General features: G+C 46.5%; 1 pseudogene; it reads left to right on the top strand.

Moving 5' to 3' along the window:
- Positions 1-963: 963 nt before the first annotated feature.
- LOC136485419 (kafirin PSKR2-like) lies at positions 964-16,198 on the top strand (annotated as a pseudogene).
- The last annotated feature ends 1,304 nt before the right edge of the window (positions 16,199-17,502 follow it).

Here is a 17,502-nt window from a genome sequence, read left to right as displayed (position 1 = left end):
GAGCAGAGCACGGCACCACTGGGCTGGTCTTCACCGCTGCGCGCACGCGTGTGCGAATGTGGTCTGTAAGGACATGCGCAATGCGCCTGGCCGGACTCTCGACATCTTAGTCGCAGGAGCTCCCATTGGAATGGCACCCTGCTGGAGGTCACCAGAGCTACCAGTGGCGTGTCACCTGGCGGCGGTGCAAAGGATGGCCCGTCTCGACCGGTGTTCGGCGCGGTGCTTGTGGCCCTGTTCAGCGCTGCTGCGAGCGACACCATGAGCCTCGCCAAGCACAACAAACCGCCCATAGCCACTGCTGTAGGAAATGGAGTCATGTAGGAACGGAGAGAAGAGTCGAGCGGGGTGAGTATTTGCGCTGACGATACACCTAGGTATCTTTTAGGTGTAGAGATGCATGTGCATGCATTTTAGACATACGGGGACTTCAATTAGCCACGATCTGCAGCATTTGTTCACTCGCTGCTTGATAACTTCTCACATAACTATTGTGTATATTTCAACCATGAGTACAATGCTACAACAAATAACGTTGATAAAGGCTTTGATTCACATGAGCAAGTCATAACTTCACATACTCATCATGTCTATAAATTGGAACAAATATGATGTTGCTAAGGCTTTGTCATGTGTAAAGATGAAGTTATCACGTATGTCATTCCTCATGTATCTAGAGAACTCCTATAGAAAAAAAACACTTTTTTATAGCACGTAGTGGACACTATCTTGCCAACACATACCATATAATCCAACAAAACTGATAACTAAGCGTCAAAGTTGACTAGGTGCCATGTCATCTCTAGCTCATCCGTTTTTTGGTGAAATCCGAGATCTGAACAGATATACATGAGCTCTCACTTGTATAAATAGACCCCAAATCAATAGCTAATCCACCACCCATATCATTGATAGCAATCAAAAACTTGCCAAGTGAAACGCACTAGCAGCATCTTAGAAACAATGGCTGCCAAGATATTTGCCCTCCTTGCACTCCTTGCTCTGTCGGTCAGCGCTACAACTGCGTTCATCATTCCACAGTGCTCACCAGTTACTGCTGCGGGCTATGAACACCCAGTTTTGTGGGCCTATAGGCTACCACAGGCGCTCGCGGCGAGCATCTTACAACAACCAATTGCCCAATTGCAACAGCAATCCTCGGCTCACCTACTAGTACAGACAATCGTAGCGCAACTGCAACAGCAGCAGTTCCTGCCAGCGTTAGTCAACTAGCTGTGGCAAACCCTGCCGCCTACTTGCAGCTGCAACAGCTGCTTCCTACAAACTCACTGGCTGCGGCGAATGCCATTGAATACCTGCAACAACAACAGTTCCTGCCAGCGCTCAGGCAACTAGCCGTGGCGAACCCTGCCGTCTACTTGCAACAGCAACATCTGCTTCCTTGCAACCAACTAGCTGTGTCGAACCCCGCTGAATACCTGCAACATTGATTGAGATTTATCTGAGTCTATTCCTTAATTTTTTTCTCTGTATAATCAATTGAAAAATATCAAATCATAACTACAGCCACGTGCTTGATTAATACGTAGAGAATACCACATTACATCAGCAATATCAAGATGTGCCAGGCTGACCTCCTGAATGTTCTCATTTGGCTGTGTGCTTGGGTGTTTGTGAAATAGATGCGACTGTATGTGCGTGTAGTTGAGTACTTGCATCTATGGTATGTTGTTTTAATAAAGTCATGGGCACATATGCTTTGACCATTGTCTTTCAAGTCAGGTGCACGTATACAAAGGAAAACATAATAGAAGTTCATGAGTAAACGTATATGTGCATGAAAAGTTGGTATGCAAACACTACTACAGGAATCAATTTGCGCAGCGTGGCCAAAATGGGCTCTATGGCGGGCACCTCTTTTGCCCGCCACGGTTAACCGGTGGCCGACCAGCGAGGCCAGCCAACGAGGCCACCGAGCCACCTTACTTGCCCGCCGCAGGAAATTGTTATTTACCACGGCGGGCGGTATGAATCGCCCGCCGCGGTTAATACGATTTACCATGGCGGGCTCTTTAAACTGCCCACCGTGGTAAAGAGTTGATTTACCGAGGCGGGCGCTTTATCTTGCCCGCCGCGGTAAAGCCTGTACAAATACACAGCACCACCCCTTCATCTTCTCCACGGGTCTTCCTCTCTCAAACTCATGGGGGAGGCTTTGCCCTAAAATTTGAGGAAACTTTTGATTTGAGTTGAAGGGCTTGGATTTGAGGGAGGAGGACATCATAAGAGGTTCATAAAGGCTCTCCCTCTCTCCTTCCATCCTCTCTCTCTATTTCCATCACCTAGAGTTCTCTCTAGATCTAGATCTAGATCTAGATCAATTTTAATGGAAAAAATGATGTCATGTATTTCTTTAACTTTAGATTCATCATAGATGCTAGCTTCATCTTTCACATCGTCATTTCCTCTCTTTTTCATGATTTTGGACGTAAAAATCATCAATTTCTCCTAATTCTTCTTTATTTAATGTTGATTGTGATGGATAATGTTCGCAGTTGTGATGGATAGGTCAGAATGGATGTACCGAATCGATAGAGTGAATGATCCGCGGTACCTCTTTGAATTAAGGAAGTTTATTGCTGCTGGTACAGCTCACCGTGAGAGACTGAAGTGGATGACAACCATATGTCCATGTTCTCATTGCAAGAACCTGAAAGCCCACCGAGACAGCGAGGAGCAAACTCATTTGATCATGTATGGTTTCATCGAGGGCTACATAGTCTGGACATTTCACGGCGAAAGAGTTGGTGCGAGTGGCGGTGCATCTGGAGTGAGCTCTTCGACGCCGATGATGACAGCACCATCAGTCAATAAAGATCCTTTAGGAGCACCTGGCTCCTCATCATCTTCAGTAGCAGCTGCGCCAGCCGACAGTGACAACAGTTGTCGTGATTACATCACGGTGGATGATCTAATGCAAGACATGGCCGACGAAGCCGACGACGGTGGGGATGGTTAGGATACTGTGAGCCAACCCGAGGATGTGCAACTTGTTGAAGATCTAGTCAAACACTTCGATGAAGATGACGTTGTGTTGGGTTGCCCAAAGTGGTTGGATAATTTCAGAGAGTTGAAGCAGGCGGCAGTTGATCCTCTCTATAAGGACGGCGGCGATTGTCCGACGGAGTGCACGGCGCTCCGTTTTAACCTCCATATGTTGATGTTCAAGGCTCGTCATGGTTGGTTTGGCACTAGCTTCAATGAGTTGTTAAGCTACCTTGCCACCACGTACCCAACGGCTAACAAGGTGCCCGCCAATACTTATCGGGCCAAGAAGCTGATCCGGCCAGTGGTGATGAAGCTTAGAAAGTTTGATGCATGCCCTAACCACTACATCCTGTATCGGGGCAATGAGTATGAGAATTTGATGAGTTTTCCGCACTGTGGCTTTAGTCGGTACAAGAAAAATGCTGGTTGTCGCATGGATGCAGAAGACGAGGGAGGCTTGTGGGGTGGTCGAAAGAAGAACAAGAAGGGGGCAAAGAAGAGCAGTGTGGCCAAACAGATCTTGGTCAGCAAGACAATGAAGAAGAGGGTTACACGCATAGGAAAAGTCCAGCACTGTCGGTGTGGTACCTGCCCGTGACCGATCGCCTGCGTGCAGTATTCGGGAACCCGGATGATGCCAAGCTCATGTCCTGGCATGCATCAGCTGACCGCCTGAAAGACGATGGCAAGCTACGGCACCCATCCGATGGCAAGCAGTGGAAGGATTTCGACGAGGCCTACCCGAAGTTTGGCAAGGAGCCCAGGCATGTTAGGTTCGTGCTGAGTACCGACGGGATGAACCCGTTCAGTGAGCTTAGCAGCTTGCACAGCACTTGGCCCGTCGTGCTCACCATGTACAACCTACCTCCCCATCTATGTCAGAAGCGTAGGTACCTTATGCTGACCATGCTTATCTCCAGAACGAAGCAGCCCGTCAACGATATATATGTGTTCCTGGAGCCGTTCATGGAGGAAATGAAGATACTATTTGATGTTGGGGTCCAGATGGCGGATGCATCCCGCAAGGAGAAGTTCACACTAAAAGCAATCATCTTTGTCACCATCATCGATTACCCTGGTCTCTTCTCATTGTTGGGGCAGATCAAAGGGAAGACCGGCTACGTAATTTGCATCGACGGGACCTGCTACACTTACCTTAAGGGATCCAATAAAATGGTGTACATGAGGCACAGATGGTTCCTTGCCAAAAATCATAGGTATAGAAGAAGTATTATGAACAAATACTTTGACAATCAGGATGAGCCGCAGCGTGATCAACCGACGCAGGCTAGTTGGGGGACAAAGGTGTATGAGATGGTCAAGGACATGGATCAGGTGGAGTTTGGAAAGAAGAAGAAGCCACCTGAAGAGGGGACCAAGCAGACAAGGAAGCGAAAGCAGGACCAGACGGAGGAAGTCCCCGCCGTCGTTCCTTTCAAGAAGAAGTCAATTTTCTTCAAGTACCTGTCGTATTGGAAAACACTGAATACACCCCATGCCATCGACTGCATGCACCTAGAGAAAAATGTCTTCGAAAGCACGATCGGTGTCCTGCTGGACATCAAGGGCAAGACAAAGGATGGTATCAAGTCACGGACAGATCTTGTCAATCTGGGCATCCGGCCGAACCTTCACCTAGGACCGCCTTAGAACAGTAAAGTCAATATCCCGAGTGCGGCCTGCAACCTAATGCAAGATGAGAGGACGGCTTTTCTTAAGTTGCTTAGGGGTGTCAAGGTGCCGACTGGTTTCTCTTCCAACATCAAGAGCCTGGTCTCCATGAAAGACCTCATAATGACCGGCTACAACTCACACGACTGCCACGTCATGCTGATGGTGTTCCTACCAATTGTGATTAGGGCTATCCATCCAGAGTACGTGAAGATGGTCATCACACGGATGTCATACTTCTTTAACCGCATCACCCAGAAGGTCATTGATAAGGCTGAGCTGCCTGCCCTAAAGGAGTTCATCGTGGAGACCCTTTGCCAGCTCGAGATGTGCTTTCCACCATCTTACTTTGATATTATGCCACACCTAATGATGCATATGGTCGATCAAATCCATCAATTAGGCCCTGTGTACCTACACCAGATGTGAACATATGAGCGGTTCATGTCCACCCTCAACAGATACGTCCATAACCACGCTTACCCGGAGGGCTCTATGATCGAGGCATACACAACGGAGGAGGCCGTGAACTGGTGTATGAGGTACATAAGAGATGGGAGGGTGATTGGGCTGCCTGTCCATCACCACGAAGGCAAAACCTCAGGGATGGGGTGCATAGGCCAAAAAGTATGCACCAATGTGGCAAACCGAACGGTGCAAGAAGCTCATTATAGCATCCTTCATTAGTTAGTGAGCATGGAGAAATACATTGAAAAGCACCTGGAAGAGATCCGTGCCACTAATGACGGACAGCGCACGGAGGCATGGGTCCAGAACCATCACAAGAGCAATTTCATAGAGTGGCTCAAAGAGCAACACATACCCCTTGAAGGATGCCCTGATGAAGATACGAAGACCGTTAAGAGGCTTGTGTTAGGCCCATCTAGCCAAATCACCACGTGGCAAGGGTATGACGTCCAGGGCTACAGGTTCCACACGAAAGACAAGGACAAGAAGAGCTCGGCACAGAATTACGGTGTTCGATACGAGGGCGAAGAAGAGTCCATGGGCTAGAGGAGGCAATACTATGGGCAAGTCGAAGAAATATGGGAACTTGACTATGGCCAAAACCTACGCATAACCGTCTTCTGTTGCTAGTGGGTCAAACTGAATGCGGTTGCAGTGGACAGTTATGGGCTAACCACCATGGACCTCAAAAGTATCGGCTACAAAGATGATCCGTGGGTACTAGCAACCAATGTCGCGCAAGTGGCCTACTATATATATGCAGAGGACCCAAAAAGGAATGTGGTTGTGTCCAGAAAGTAGCGGATTGTGGGAGCTGATGGGGTGCAGAGTCCCGAACAATACAACAACTACGCAGAGCTCGAGCTTTTTACCGAACATCCAAAGAAGATCAAGGCCGTCGAGGACCGATTCAACAAGTCCAGGATGATGCCGTGGGCCCGCCCCGACGGTGAGAAGAGGACGGTGAAAGCACCTGCACCAAAATGATATATGTATCCCAGAGACATATATGTAATAATATAGCTCGATCTATTGAAGACAAGTTTTGTAACTTATTATTAATATCATGGAACCATACTACTCTACTAGTACTACTGAATCTACTACTACTACTATACAATACTACTCTACTAGTACTACTCAACCTACTACTACTATCTATTGTACTAATACTACTCTCTACTACTCACATGTACTCTACTACTACACAGCACTACTCTACTACTACTACTACTACACAGCAAATGCAAAATGCAAAAATAAGTTTTAGATTGATAATAAATATCAGTGTTAGATTGCAAATGCAAAAATATTAACCATGGCAGGCAATTAACAGCGCCCGCCGCGGTTAATAGATTAATCGTGGCGGGCAGTCTAAGGTGCCCGCTGCAGTAAACATTTACCGCGGCGGGCGGCTTATATTGCCCGCCGCGGTTAATCCGTGGCTATATATGTGCCCGTGCCCGTGCCCAAAGTTTCTAAGTCTTTCGCACCCATCCTCCTCCCCAGTGCCCATGCCTGCCGCCGAGCTCCTCCGCGGTGACCCCCGCCGCTGTCCTCCTCCCCCATGCCCATGCCCCGCCCCCGTCCTCCTCTCCCCGAAACCCTTGCTCCAGCCGCTGAGCTCCTCCGCACTGGGCCTCGTCCCCAGAACCCTAGCGCCGGCCACCGAGCTCCTCCGCGGCCACCACATGCGCCCCCGCCCCTGTCCTCCTCCCCAGTCACCATCCACATGCCGGGCTCCGTCCTCGGAGCCCAGAGCCATAGCTCTGGCCGTCGACACCGAGGGCCGCCGCCGTCGCCCCCGCTGACCTTGGTCGACCACATCGATGCCAAGGGCCACCGCCTCTGTCCGCGCGCTGGAACCCTAGCACCGTGCTCGCTCCTTTCTTCCCCGGCTCCATCTCTGAGGTTTGAAACTGTATGTGATTTCTCCCTTCTGTATCCATTTCTGAGCAATGCCCGTGATGAATTTGAACTGCTGCCTATGATGAATGGCATATGTGATGCCCTTACTACCTGTGATGCCTGTAAGAATTTTGTCTTTTTATTGCCCTTTTTGGATTTCTTAAACTTGAGACTAACATTTCATCAGCTAAGTTTTGGCTCTCCCTCTCCCCCCTTTTTTTTGTGTGTGTTCACATGTTGGCCTTTAGTTTCTCCCGGTGTGCTCGATGGTAGGACAGTCCTTGAGTGGCAACTGGCAACAAATTTCCTTGCCTTGTTGGCTTTAAGCTAACGTTTAGATGCACTGGCTTGTTAAACAGCATCGTCATTTGTCCAAAAATTTCCTGAAGTTTTCTGGAGTACTCGCTGCACGCTACTTAATTTGGTGTGGCCATTGTTCATGGTTGTCTCGGTACTCAGCTTAGGATCAAGCTGAAAAAGATTAGTGCTGACTGCAACTGAATCACCGGACAAGCACTATCCGTGCCATGGTGACCGCAGACATAGCATTGCAAACAATAAAGTGTGCAGCGTGCTTTTGTTGATGCTACTACTGAACTCTACTACTACTGTCTTGCTGGCTGCTGTCTTGCTGACTAAATTGAGCAGTTCCTCTACTACTCTTACTCTTACTGACTAAATTTGATTGAGCTGTGATGGGGGTTTATTGCTGCCTATGATGCCAAACAAACTTTTGAGCTGTACAGCTCTTACTCTACTCCTCTTACTCTACTCTACTCTACTCTCACCTCCTCTAGTCTTCTACTCTATCTTGATGGCCGAAGGACTTAGCCCTTTGGGGCCGAATTTTGAAACTATCTTGATGGCTTTTGTTTGGTATTTGCAATGATGATTCTTTCCACACCTCTCAGCTGAGGCAGTGGCATATGCAATGATGTGAACCCTTTTATGCTAAGGCAGCGGCGATGATGATCGAGTGCCCCGCTAAACTAGGATGGCTTGTATACTAGATACAAGCAACCAGTTTAAAAGCGATGTGATGACAATAGGGCAAATCTGAGCCAACTACTACTACTTTACTACTCTAGTACTACTCTACTTTACTACTCTAGTACTACTCTACTCTACTACTCTATAACTGTGTCTATACAACTGAAATATGTATTCGTTGTAGCTTTCCAATGGCAGAGGAACCGATAAGCAAATGGCGCGACCCTACCCCTAGTGCATCATCATCAACTAGCCTCGAGAGCCAAGTGTCCATGACCCCGAGGCCAACAAAGAAACATCGTACAGAGGACGAAGATGATCCAACCTACCAACCGAGGGACGACGAAGTTGAAAGTGCGCGGTCTCCAAACCCTGAACAGATGCCGGTGGTGCCTCAAGAATTGAATTTCGAGGAGGAACAAGTCAGGGACAAAGAACACCCCGCTCCATCTCCAACCACTTTAGGCAAGTCTAGGGGTTAGAGGACAAAGCTGAGAAGGGGGGAACATGGGAGGCACCGGAGGGAAACCCACAGCGAAGTCCATGTGATCCATGAGGTGGGACTAGAGGGAAACCTATTGTCGCCACCCACGGTCCTTGCCAAGTTTAGCAACCAGGTGGCATGTATAGTCAAGGACAAGGTGGAGATCACTTGGGAGGAGTGGAACAATGTCCCGGTCGACTACAAGACACATATCTGGGGTGAGGTGACGAGGAGCTTCCATTGTCCCGAGGACGCCGATCTCAACAAGTGCAGGGAGTGGGTCTTGCACATGGTAGGAAGAGCCTTTAGAAACTTCAAGTCCATGCTGATCAGGTTCTACCTGAAGCTAGGCAAGTCACCCTGTGTCAAATACACTATGGTGAAGGAACATCACTGGGAAGAGTTCTGCAAACAAAGAACAACAGAAGAAGCAAAGGCAAAGAGCGCCAAGTTCAGCGCACTCGCAAAGAAGAACCTGCACCCCCACCACTTGGGCATGACTGGGTTTGCTGGTAAGAGGCCCCAGTGGTGGGAGGAAGAAAGGGCTAGAGCTACCGCCGGGCTTCCCGATCCGTACGACGGTGTAGACTTGAGGGCTAAGGACTTCATCTATGCCCGCAAGCCGAAGAAGCTCAAGGAGGGCGCGAGCAAGTTCAATGAGCCCAAGTTCGAGGAGGTGGAGAGGGCTCTCATTGAGGCCGCTCAATCCAAGGATAGCTTTGAGGTTCGCAGGGGCTAGGACTTGCTGACCCTGGCACTAGGAACCCCCGAGCACCGTGGTCGCATCCATGGCATGTCATCGAAGATGAGCTAGAACTCAGTCGAGTCATGGCAATTCGATGCTGCCACATACCGGTCAAGGCAGAGGTACAAGGAGGGCATCTTTCAGAAGGGCTATGATCAAGGCGTGGCCAAAATGATCAGCCGGTCCATAAAAGAAGCCTTCATGAGCAATGACCCAGATATGGTGTCGATGAGGTCATAGATGCTTCGCCAGGCTGGCGTGGCCGTGCCTCAAGTTCCACAAGGGCAGACATAAGGGCAGCCACTGTCGATGATCAAGGATCGCCCAAGGCACCCCGTTGACGACATCTGGGAACCCATGCACGTCCACCTCACAATCCCGTTCGGCAAGGCAAAAAAGTTGACCGTGGGTGAGGGTTACATGCACCCCAAAGAAGATATCAAAGATTTCAACCAAGACCAGATCCCTGCCAACTATGCTGTCGTGATACTTACATGGTATGCGACCGAATACAAAGAATTTGAAATGGAATATCCAACTGCAGAAGGGGTAATGATCCTTGGAGCTGCCATGGGTTCCGAAGTCCTGTGGAACAAGGACGACATAGAGATCATTCTCTCGACGCCGACTTCTATGCTGACGGCGACACTAGCATCACAACCATCCATTGCCGGATCTTGTCCCCCCGATGATCCGGATCATGGTGACGGCGATGATGAAGGCAATGGCGGGGATGACAAGGGAAGGAGCTCACCCCGAGGCACAAGCTCTCACCCTCGTTCTCCTCCTCCAACAACAAGTCCACCTCCACCTCCCGGCAGTCCGTCTAAGGGCATGAGCAAAGGACCAGGAGGCACAAGCCCTCACCCTCATTCTTCTCCTCCAACGACAAGTCCACCTCCACCTCCCAGCAGTCCGTCTAAGGGCATGAGCAAAGGACCGAGAGGCACAAGCCCTCACCCTCGTTCTCCTCCTCCAACAACAAGTCCACCTCCACCTCCTGGCAGTCCATCTAAGGGCACGAGCAAAGGACCGGGAGGCACAAGCCCTCACCCTCGTTCTCCTCCTCCAACAACAAGTCCACCTCCACCTCCTGGCAGTCCATCTAAGGGCACAAGCAAAGGACCGGGAGGCACGGAGGAACTGGGGGCAAAGACACCACCTGCTGCCATTGCGAGCACAAGCCACTGTCCTCCACCGCCGGCGAAGACTAAAGGCGACCAAGGGCAGCTCACATACTCACTTGAGTTCGAAAGGTATGGTAGCGGCGAGCATAATTTGCTAATAACTTTTCTTTGCCATAATATGTACTAACATTTCTATCCCAGGCCGAGATCACCTTTCCATCTATTTCCTGAATCGGATGACTGCCCCGGCCATTACGAGCATAGGAAGTTCATGATAACCAAGGCCCAACTCGTTGACGAGGAAAGGTGGGAGACAAGGAAGTTTCATCTCTGGTACATGGAAGCGGCAAAAGCTGGCCTGCATGGTTTTCTAGTCAAGGTTGTGGCGGAGTACTTCCACTTGCCCGGCAACGATGTAGAACTCCCCGTGGATTTCCACGACATCGCCCAAGTCACCTTGTTCTCTATGTAAGTGATGAATTGCGAGTTTCACATATCACCTACCTTTGAATCGGTCAAGACTACTTATATATGCCACGATGGCTTGTCCTTGCAGGTTGATGGACTATATATCCAAGGAACTAAAACTTGATGTTATCTATCTATCTCCAATGCATATTGCTCAAAGAATTATCATTGGTTACCACCTAGATGACAATCATCCAACCATGAAAGACTTGACCAAGCGACAGAGAGAGGCGCACAGGAAGAAACTGATGGACAATGAGAAGTTGAACATTTCAAGATACATACTAGGAGCAATGAAGAAGATCAGGGGAAATGGGTGTATCCTAGCTGCCTACCACTTTGGGTAAGTCGAAGACATGCCTGTAGAGATAAGTGGGTAGCTAGCTAGTATTATTATTTCTCGTCGTAACCTATATTTTCTTTCAATGGCGCAGCCAAGGCCTCGAGGGTCACTGGGTTGCATTTATCATCTACCCTCAGGATGGTAGGGCCTGCGTATTTGATTCGTTGACAGTGCCAAACTTAAAAGGGTACAAGGCCTTTGAAGATTGCCTCAGAGTGTAAGTGACTGAACTGTCTTCTCATATGCGTTCTAATGCCCTGCCTAATACTAGTACATTTTGTATAGCGCTTATAAGGAGTACGTGAAGGATCCTGAATGCTATGATCGAAGAACAGAGAAATTTAAGGCTAAGCATAAGAACCGCATCAAAATCAGACGTAACTTTCCGGTAAGTATTTGAAAGGTTTAATTGTGCTTTCCGTTCATATGCGTTCTAATGCCTGTGTTGTAATGCTTGCATATCGATCATGCAGTGTGCCAAACAACCGGTAGGATCACAAACCTGTGGCTTCTACACCTATGAGTTCCTGAGGGTGTGCAAGCAGTACAGCAGTAGTTGGAAGGTGTTCAAGAATGGATTGAACTGGTCGAGAGACGTGCAGAGCACCCAACACAGCTTCAAGCAGACAAAGGCTGACATATGTAAGTTTGTCTTAGACAAATGCGTGCTTGAAGGGGGCACGTTCTTCAATGAGAACAGCCCGCTAGCGATTTTACCAGAGTACGAGAGGCTGAGGAAATGGCCCACGATGATGCGTCCGCAGGATTACACCTTAGCGCATGTATAACGACTTTAATATGTAAATGTAATGAATTAACGATGACAAGAACGACTAAGTGAATGTATATATATGTATATTATCTCCTGTGTAATGCCTGCATACTTTTTAAGTTTAATATGTGAAATCTGGATGTGATTTGAATTTGAATTTATATGCCTGCTGTATTTTTTTTAATTCAGGAAATAATTTACAGAGGCGGGCAAATAATAAAGCCCGCCATGGCTAATGAACATAACCGCGGCGGGCCACAAAAGGTGTCCGCCGCGGTAAAATAATTTACCGCAGCGGGCAGTGTAACGTGCCCGCCGTGGTAAAAGTATATTTACCGCAGCGGGCACGTTACACCGCCCGCCGCGGTAAATCGGTTAACCGCGGTGGGCAAAGCCGCCCGCCGCGGTTAAGCCACGATTTACCGTGGCCTCTAGGCCACGGCGGACGGCTTTGCCCGCTGCGGGAAACCGAAAACACCCGCCTCCAGTAAAGTTTGTGTAGTAGTGAAAGTCACACCTCTTAATTATTTTTTTTAGTAAATATTTGGTGCGTGTGTTTTTATCTTGGAGAAAAATTGTGCAAGACACCATAATATTGTAGAAAAATAAGGAAATAATTGGAGCCCATGAACTTGACAAGGCCAAGGGCATTAAATCAACTGGACCCTATGTGTAACAATTTTGAAGTACACAACAACAAAGTATAAAACTCGTCGCCAAAAAAAATTATGATGAACGTGAAGTTTAATTACCCATGAATATGTTAGAGCAAATTTTAAAGAGGGACACCAAACTTGTGTCAAATTGGCTGCTCAAAACGGTAGCTCACTTTTCTGCTAGGTAGCATTACCAAAGATGGGATCTTTGTTGATGGGCACCGCACCAACTATAATATGACTTAGAGTGGGGCTATCAAAACCCAAAAGTAACGTCCCCAGATTAAAGTACTAAACGTCCACAGCCATCCTACTGTTCTGTAGAGAGTGAACCCACCTGGAGTGCCATTCTGACACCCAGCCAAGTCCAATGGATTGTAGTTTTCATCTATGTGTAGAATGTGAACAAGTTCATGTTCTAAAATCTTAAAACTAAACAAATCCAGAAGTTTATTACTGACACGACAGTTTACTAGGGGTAGCTCATAGCACTAGAACCAATGTAACCTTAACTCACAAGTTATATAAAACTAGAGCAGATATATTATCATATCTATTTGAGCACCCATAAAGAAAATTATTATAGAATCATGAAATACATTCCTTTGTAAATGAATAAGGAATAGTAAATGAAGCCATGAAGATTTTGTTGTTCTCGCTCTGATTATGTGTCAACCATATTGGATTTCCTTAGCATAAAATTAATGTCAGTCCTAGAGATTAAGGTTATTATCCGAATGTTCCCGACATTCTTTTGGACAAGATTCAGGTCGTGTGTAAGGAAATCCGAAATATCTTTGATTCGAATCCACGAAATTAATATATGTGTACCTATGTGCTCACTATTCTAGTGAAAACGAATATGATGGAGTGTGTTGTCATGGAACTTCAAGCCTGGATGTTGTAGTTTTTCGCCTAAAAATCAACGCAAGCCCCATCTTAGTCTTCTTTATCTTGAGATTTTGCAGCACAGCTGAGCAAGGTTTATGTTAATGATCATGTTGTTTTTTTCTTGAATGGATCTATGCCTTTGAGCCCAAACGACTTTTGTTTCGAACCGCTAGGAGGTTGGCCATGATCCTCTTCATCTGTATATTGAAGGGCAGATTCATATCATAGATGGTGGAAGGAACAAAAGTGGCATCAAACTTATCATTCTCCTTACTATATGGAAATAATTTAAGCATGAGTTTAGTGAAAACTAGATGTACTTCTATTTGAATCAAGAGGTAGAGTTCAACATATAGCCCCTCCGCTCCAGTTTATTACTTGCTCTAGCTTTTCCCTAAGGTAATCTTACCTAACTTTGACATATTTCTTAGAAAATTTAACAAAAATCTTGAACATCAAGTTTGTTTCATTGAATTCTTCATTGCGTATGTCTTGATAGTGCATTTTTGTTGTCAAAATTTATTTAAAACTTTTTCAAAGTTAGACAAGCTTGCTTTTACACAAAATAAAGTGAATTGTAATCCTGAACAAAGGGTGTGTGTGGCAGTGGCCAAGATGGTAATAAGCATGCCAATTTTTTATATTCTACTAGATATATGCCCGTGCATTGCATGGAGGCCATGAAATTTTGCCTACACATATATTAAATATTTTTATTAGCAACCCTAAATTATTTCTAAATCTGAGGCTTTTTTCACTTCTCTAATTAACCCTTATCCCCAACACACGAATCCTCTACAAGATGTTAGACAACAGCATCGCTAGGCAGAGTAGTGGTCGTAGCATATAGACACACTGCAAAATCATATTGCACGCAAAAAATATTCTCTAATTATAATTCCCTGGGAAACCAAGCGTGCATGTTTAGCTGACATATTCATCTTCATGCATGTATAACTTTGATGTAAAATCAACTTTTGGTAATGAAAGAGCAGAGCAGAGCACGGGCACCACTGGGCCGGTCTTCACCACTGCGCGCACGCGTGCGCGAATGTGGTCTGTAAGGACCTGCGCAATGCGCCTGGCTGGACTCTCGACGTCTTGGTCGCAGGAGCTCCCATCGGAATGGCACCCTGCGGGAGGTCACCAGAGCTACCAGTGGCATGTCACCTGGCGGCGGTGCAAAGGATGGCCCGTCTCGACCGGTGTTCGGCGCGGTGCTTGTGGCCCTGTTCAGTGCTGCTGCGAGCGACACCGTGAGCCTCGCCAAGCACAACAAACTGCCCATGGCCACTGCTGTAATAAATGGAGTCATGTAGGAATGGAGAGAAGAGTCGAGCGGGACGAGTATTTGCGCTGACGATACACCTAGGTATCTTTTAGGTGTAGAGATGCATGTGCATGCATTTCAGACATACGGGGACTTCAATTAGCCACGATCTGCAGCATTTGTTCACTCGCTGCTTGATAACTTCTCACATAACTATTGTGTATATTTCAACCATGAGTACAATGCTACAACAAATTCCGTTGATAAAGGCTTTGAGTCACATGAGCAAGTCATAACTTCACATACTCATCATGTCTATAAAGTGGAACAAATATGATGTGGCGAAGGCTTTGTCATGTCTAAAGATGATGTTATCACGTTTGTCATTCCTCAAGTATCTAGAGAACTCCTATAGAAAAAAAACACTTTTTTATAGCACGTAGTGGACACTATCTTGCCAACACATACCATATAATCCAACAAAACTGATAACTAAGCGTCGAAGTTGACTAGGTGCCATGTCATCTCTAGCTCATCCGTTTTTTGGCGAAATCCGAGATCTGAACAGATATACATGAGCTCTCACTTCTATAAATAGGCCCCAAATCAATAGCTAATCCACCACCCATATCATTGATAGCAATCAAAAACTTGCCAAGTGAAACGCACTAGCAACATCTTAGAAACAATGGCTGCCAAGATATTTGCCCTCCTTGCACTCCTTGCTCTTTCGGTCAGCGCTACAACTGCGTTCATCATTCCACAGTGCTCACCAGTTACAGCTGCGGGCTATGAACACCCAGTTCTGCGGGCCTATAGGCTACAACAGGTGCTCACAGCGAGCATCTTACAACAACCAATTGCCCAATTGCAACAGCAATCCTCGACTCACCTACTAGTACAGACCATCGTAGCGCAACTGCAACAGCAGCAGTTCCTGCATGCGCATAGTCAATTAGCTGTGGCAAACCCTGCCGCCTACTTGCAGCTGCAACAAATGCTTCCTACAAACCCACTGGCTGCGGCGAATGCCATTGAATACCTGCAACGACAGCAGTTACAACAGTTCCTGCCAGCGCTCAGGCAACTAGCCATGGCGAACCCTACCGCCTACTTGCAACAGCAACAGCTGCTTCCATTCAACCAACTAGCTGTGGCGAACGCCGCTGCATACCTGCAACAGCAGCAGCCGCTTCCGATTACCCAGTCGGCTGTTGCAACCGCCGCTGCCTACCACCAGCAACAGCAGCTGCTCCCAGTTAACCCATTGGCACTGGCTAACCCGTTGGCTGCCGCCTTCCTGCAGCACCAACAATTGCTGCCATTCAACCAGATGTCTTTGATTAACCCTGCCTTGTCGTGGCAGCAACCCAACGTTGGAGGTGCCATCTTCTAGAATACAAATTAGTTGTACTTGATAACAATGTTCTTGTGTCCGCATGTGCAACTTCCCAGAAATAATCAATACATTGATTGAGATTTATCTGAGTCTATTCCTTAATTTTTTTCTCTGTATAATCAATTGAAAAATATCAAATCATAACTACAGCCATGTGCTTGATTAATACGTTGAGAACACCACATTACATCATCAATATCAAGATGTGCCAGCCTGACCTCCTGAATGTTCTCATTTGGCTGTGTGCGTGGGTGTTTGTGAAATAGATGCAAACGTACGTGCGTGTAGTTGAGTACTTGCATCTATGGTATGTTGTTTTAAGAAAGTCATGGGCACATATGCTTTGACCATTGTCTTTCAAGTCAGGTGTACGTATACAAAGGAAAACATAATAGAAGTTCATGAGTAAACGTATATGTGCATGAAAAGTCACACCTCTTAATTATTTTTGCTAGTAAATATTTGGTGCGTGTGTTTTTATCTTGGAGCAAAATTGTGCAAGACACCATAATATTGTAGAAAAATAAGGAAATAATTGGAGCCCATCAACTTGACAAGGCCAAGGGCATTAAATCGACTGGACCCTATTAGTAACAATTTTGAAGTACATAACAACAAAGTATAAAACTCGTCGCCAAAAAAAATTATGATGAACGTGAAGTTTAATTACCCACGACTATGTTAGAACAAATTTTAAGGAGGGACACCAAACTTGCGTCAAATTGGCTGCTCAAAACGGTAGCTCACTTTTCGGCTAGGTAGCATTACCAAAGATGGGATCTTTGTTGATGGGCACTGCACCAACTATAATATGATTTAGAGTGGGGCTATCAAAACCCAAAAGTAACGTCCCCGGATTAAAGTACTAAACGTCCACCGCCATCCTACTGTTCTGTAGAGAGAGAACCCACCTGGAGTGCCATTCTGACACCCAGCCTAGTCCGATGGATTGTAGTTTTCATCTATGTGTAGAATGTGAAAAAGTTCATGTTCTAAAATCTTAAAACTAAACAAATCCAGAAGTTTATTACTGACACAACGGTTTACTTGGGGTAGCTCATAGCACTAGAACCAATGTAACCTTAACTCACATGTTATATAAAACTAGAACAGATATATTATCATATCTATTTGAGCACCCATAAAGAAAATTATTGTAGAATCATGAAATACATTCCTTTGTAAATGAACAAGGAATAGTAAATGAAGCCATGAAGATTTTGTTGGTCTCGCTCTGATTATGTGTCAACAGAAGTTATTATTTTTAAATGTTTTTAGCCATATTGGATTTCCTTAGCCTA

This window comes from Miscanthus floridulus, chromosome 10, assembly GCF_019320115.1.
Source record: "Miscanthus floridulus cultivar M001 chromosome 10, ASM1932011v1, whole genome shotgun sequence".
NCBI lineage: Eukaryota > Viridiplantae > Streptophyta > Magnoliopsida > Poales > Poaceae > Miscanthus > Miscanthus floridulus.
Note: the sequence above shows the minus strand (reverse complement) of the source record. Positions and strands in the feature narration are given on the sequence as shown.